Below are 4849 nucleotides of genomic sequence, written 5' to 3'. Positions count from 1 at the left end.
ATAGAGAGTTACATGAGAGTTACTTGAACTTCGGTTATGTACCGCTATTAAGCTTGGTACGACGACATCTGATTACACTGGACAACCATTCTTTGTAATTAGTTTCATTTCTTGAACTGCTTCTCTGATCTCCCGGCCCCTCCCTACTTAAACTTGCCCTCGCGCTGTTTTCCGATTCAGTGACGTACTTGTTCCCGTCCAGTATCTGTGCATTTGCACTATTTCCGCCTCCATGGATAGGGTCAAGAAGTGACTCCTGTTTGTTTTCATATTACTAAGACGAAGTTGAGTGTTTTGTGATCATCGGAACCAGGTTTGTTTGTTTATCAGCTCGTCCGAGCATCGGTTTAGCACTCAAAATCGAAATAGAGGTAAATGCGCTAGGCTTTTAACAGGTTACAAGAGAGGAGCAAATTGAAAAATACACTTGAGGCGGAAATAATATTTCGTTTAGCGGTGAACTTGTGAATACAGTAATGCCAAGTTTCCAAAGCTGATCAACAGGGTTTGTTACATCCACACTGCGAAATAACCTGTTTCTTTTCGGTGAGTTTATTCGTCTTTGGCTGCGTTGAAGGTATATATCTCGGTTCAGACTTCCATTCGAGTCTCTGGGAATGAATCATGCAGCAAATTGAAATCAATCGCACACGATCTCAAATTAATCCTTTGGGAATGTAACATGAACCAGTCGCTCATTTTCGTTTCGTTTTAGGGACGTAAAACAATTTGTGCCCACGGATCAAAGATTTCCCTTGACAGAATCGAAGTCTCACAAGAGCAGGCTGGTTGGGGAAACTTTTATGTTACTCTTTCAATTTATGCATGTCTAGAAAAGGAATTTGTACGTGCGTATGTCTTCCCAAGAAAAATAATATCTGTACATCTTCATTTAGTTTCGTTTAGAGAACGTCCTTTTTTTTTCTTCAAATCCAAAAATGGACTTTTGGTGTCGCATTATTAATAGACTGGCTGTTCCCTAACAAAAATTAAAATATCCGCAAATAAAATTTTTTAATCACGGTTCAGTGTGCTACAGATTTGCATTACCTGCATGACAGGCATGACGCGTTGGTTTTGACTTAAAACGACTTTCTTACTTGAATCAAACTGGTCATCGGAGTCAATTACCTTTTCTCTTCTTTATTTTTGTGTGTTTCCTTCAGCCATCTATCCGAAATCTTACAAGTCATTAACCAAACTTGACCTTGTTGAATAACTGTTTTTTCTAGCTTGGTCTTTGAGTGGGAAGGGATACGAGCTGGGTCAAATACATTTCAAGCTTTCGCCGACGAGAGAAACAAGCAGTGTGATGCTGGAAGTAATGATTTAATTTTAATTATTTAATTTTAATTATTTCAAGGCGATCACACTTTTAGAGAAGTACGGCCAGCTGGATGAAAGCCAAAAACACCCGCAATCAAGCATAGTTTTTTACGGGCCGCGTTTCCATCGATCATCGCTGTGTGACTTGTAGTGCCTGCTAAAAACTCTGCTTGATGATAGTCTTTCATACAGCTGGACCTCCGTCGATCTTTGTGAGTATGAGTATGATCGCCTTAAATTACTGCTCTCTGTGTTCTGAAATAGCCAAACAAACTAACTGGCCGTGTTTATACTACAGACGCACAATGCGTCTGGACGGCTTTGGGCAATTATTTTAACGCGCCTTTTAGTTCGTTATTTACTTCGTCTTGGACGAGAGATGCATTATGCGCTGGACGGACTACATCGTTCAGTGCAATGAGTCTTCAAAGCCGCACTAAACAATTTACTGAGTCTGGCTGGAGTCCGTCTCTTGCCCATCTTTATTCAGGACGTATTAAATGACGACTAAAAGACGCATAAAGATAGATTGCTCGAAGTCGTCTGGACGCACTATGCGGGTCTAGTGTAAAAAGGTAAAGTCCAAACACGGCCACGGGTTGAGCGCGGGTCGCGAATCCCGGCCGGGTCAAAAAAACAACTGCGGAGAAAGTGCTGCCTTTGTGTTCGGGCCATCTGCGAATGGTAAGACTTTCAAGTCTTCTCGAATAAGAAACTATAAACCGTAGGCCCCGTTTCACACAGTTATGTGGGACGATATTCAGCATGAGTAGTCGACTTGGAAATAATTTTGTGAATCGACTACTGTTCACCACACAATTAACTGTACCGACAGTAGTCAAATTGAAGGAGTCCATTTGCTGAAACTGGTAAACCTGGTGAGGAATCTGATCTGCCTGTTTCCTCGACGTCGAAACAACTATATTTGACACTGTAGCGTCCTCCCTTTCAAAGACCCGGTCTCAGCTGATACTCTTACGCTAACAACTTAAAGATTTGAAGGCTTAACTGTAAGATACCTGGCCACTCTGAAACACTTCGAGAAATTGCGGCTACGTGGCGACGCGGCTACTTTGTTACTGTTACGCGAAAACACGGTTACGCGGCTACATGCGGGCTTCGTAGCTACATGGCTAAGTTCAAAGAATGGCAAAAAAAACTTCATGATATACCTCGCTCTTAACGCGTCAAAAAAGATGAAGCATCCCATAGCGATGATTGTCACTGATCTAGGAAGTACAATGGAAACCTACATGCATAGTCACAAAGATGCGGAGCCACGGAGCCACGTAGGCAAGTAACCGTGGCAAGTAACCGTGTAGCTACAATAATTTACGCATTTGCTCGTTTGCAATGTACTCGCTTAGTCACTCACTCACTTAGCCACTTAATTGCTACGCGGCTGCGTAGCCGGGAACGACGAGGCGTTGCTTGGAGTGACCGGATATTTTTGCTAATCTCCGATTTGAGCTAGATCAAAGTTACCATTTAGCCGCGATGTAACCTCCATTTTATTGGTGGACTAGTCGACCTTCCGCGTCAAATGTATGTATTTCTTTCCCTGTTGCAGACTAAACAGCACTTTTTTATATGGCAACTACCTCAAGCCAGTGCTCTCAAGAACACTGCCAAGCGTTTGGCAAAGACAAACCGGTTCAAGTCACCATTTTAGCCTCCGAGTGGGGGATCAACCAAAGGTGGACTTTCGACCATAAACAGAGAGTTGGCCATACAGTTAGCTAAATTTGCTGATGTCAAGATCACTTTCTTTTTACCAAAATGCTCCAACGAAGATATAGGAGGTAGCTCTCAGCCATGACATAACGATTCGTGAGGCAACACCACTGCCTGGGTATGAAGAGCTGGAATGGCTCAGCTTTCCCCCAGAGGATTTGCGAATGGACGTCATTGTTGGCCATGGAGTGAAACTTGGTCACCAAGCACAAGCTATCCGCAGGTCTCACAAATGTCAGTGGGTTCAAGTAGTACACACTGACCCAGAGGAACTAGGCATGTTCAAAGGTTATGAGAATCCAATCTCAAAGGGCGAAGAGAAACACAATACCGAAGTGAAGCTGTGCGAGATGGCGGATTTTGTTGTAGCAGTCGGGCCCAAGCTGGCAGACGCCTTCCGCAAATATCTGCGCAGTTGTCAAAAAGATCAAGGTGTTTTCGACTTCACTCCTGGTATTTTTGATGAATTTGTCAATGTTCAGCAAGTCCCTGAGGACGGAAAGCACTGCGGTGTCTTAGTGTTTGGTCGTGGAGACTCTGAAGACTTCAAGTTAAAAGGATTTGACATTGCAGCAACATCTGTTGCGGCATTGCCCGATACTTGTCTAATTTTTGTTGGAGCACCCGATGGAAAACGTGGGTTGAGATCGCAAAACGATTGCTTGAGTTTGGTATTCCCGAAAACCGCCTTAGGGTAAGAGGCTATGCGGAAACCGAGACGTTTTGAGGCGATTATTCTGTGAAGTGGATGTTGCAATCATGCCCTCTCGAACAGAAGGGTTTGGTTTGACAGGCCTAGAGGCTCTGTCAGCTGGGCTACCTGTGATCGTCAGCAAGAACTCGGGCTTTGGAGAAGCCCTGTGCAATGTACCATTTGGTTCTTCATTTTGTCATTGATTCTGAGGATCCCAATGCGTGGACAGCAGCTATCAAAAACATCTGGAACAAAAACAGGCAGACAAGGCTTGATGAGGCTAAGGCTTTGCGTGACTCCTATGGAAAGAAATATAGCTGGTCTGAGCAGTGCAAAGATCTTGTCAAAAAGATGATGTACCTGGTACAAGGTATGAATTGAATAATATGCAGCTATCGATTTGAAGACCATATGGAATATTTCTTGGCCTACTTTTCTTCCTCCTATCTGCCTATCTGCAGACATCGACTTTTTACACGGGCTCTATCCCTAATGTCTTTAGCCGTCCTTATCTCGATATTTGGCTGCTTTCGCTTCTCACGAGTTTAGTAAAATTTTGTTGTTGTTGTTTTTTGCCTTGTATGAATCCACCATCTGCATGACAATCATGTTCGTGAAAAAAAAAAGCCGCCGACGCAGATCAAAATGGGAGGAATTGTCAATCGGAAGGCGCGGTTAAACTTGAGACCATAGATTATTACTACATTTTTCCCATCATTTTTTGTTTGTAGGTGGTTATCATGAAGCTCAGAACTCTTCAAGGGCGGAAGACAGGAGACAAACTGGCGAACACACTGAAAACAAAGACGTTTACGACAATCAGTCAGGTAGCCTATAAGGAAAAAGACGCTCCTCAAATTTTCTTCCTAGAAGACGTCTGGGGGGGGGGGGGGGGGGGGGGGAATTAGGATGAAAGGAATTCGATAACCTACTTTTCGATAAAAATGAAGTCAAGGTAATCACAGGATCCCGGGTGTATTTTGCTGTAAAAAAGCATGAGTAAATTTGTCTGACTAGCATTGATTGGTATAGCCTTCAGGTAATCACATGATTTCGAGTGCTTCTTGCAATAAATATGCAAGAGTGATTTTTCAA

General features: G+C 43.2%; 1 pseudogene; it reads left to right on the top strand.

Annotated features, from left to right (window-relative positions):
• Nucleotides 1–229: 229 nt before the first annotated feature.
• LOC138051624 (D-inositol 3-phosphate glycosyltransferase-like) overlaps nucleotides 230–4849 on the top strand; it is a 9876-nt pseudogene continuing 5256 nt past the window's right edge.

Source organism: Montipora capricornis, chromosome 6 (assembly GCF_036669925.1).
Source record: "Montipora capricornis isolate CH-2021 chromosome 6, ASM3666992v2, whole genome shotgun sequence".
NCBI classification, from domain to species: domain Eukaryota; kingdom Metazoa; phylum Cnidaria; class Anthozoa; order Scleractinia; family Acroporidae; genus Montipora; species Montipora capricornis.
This window is presented reverse-complemented; position numbering and strand designations above follow the sequence as displayed.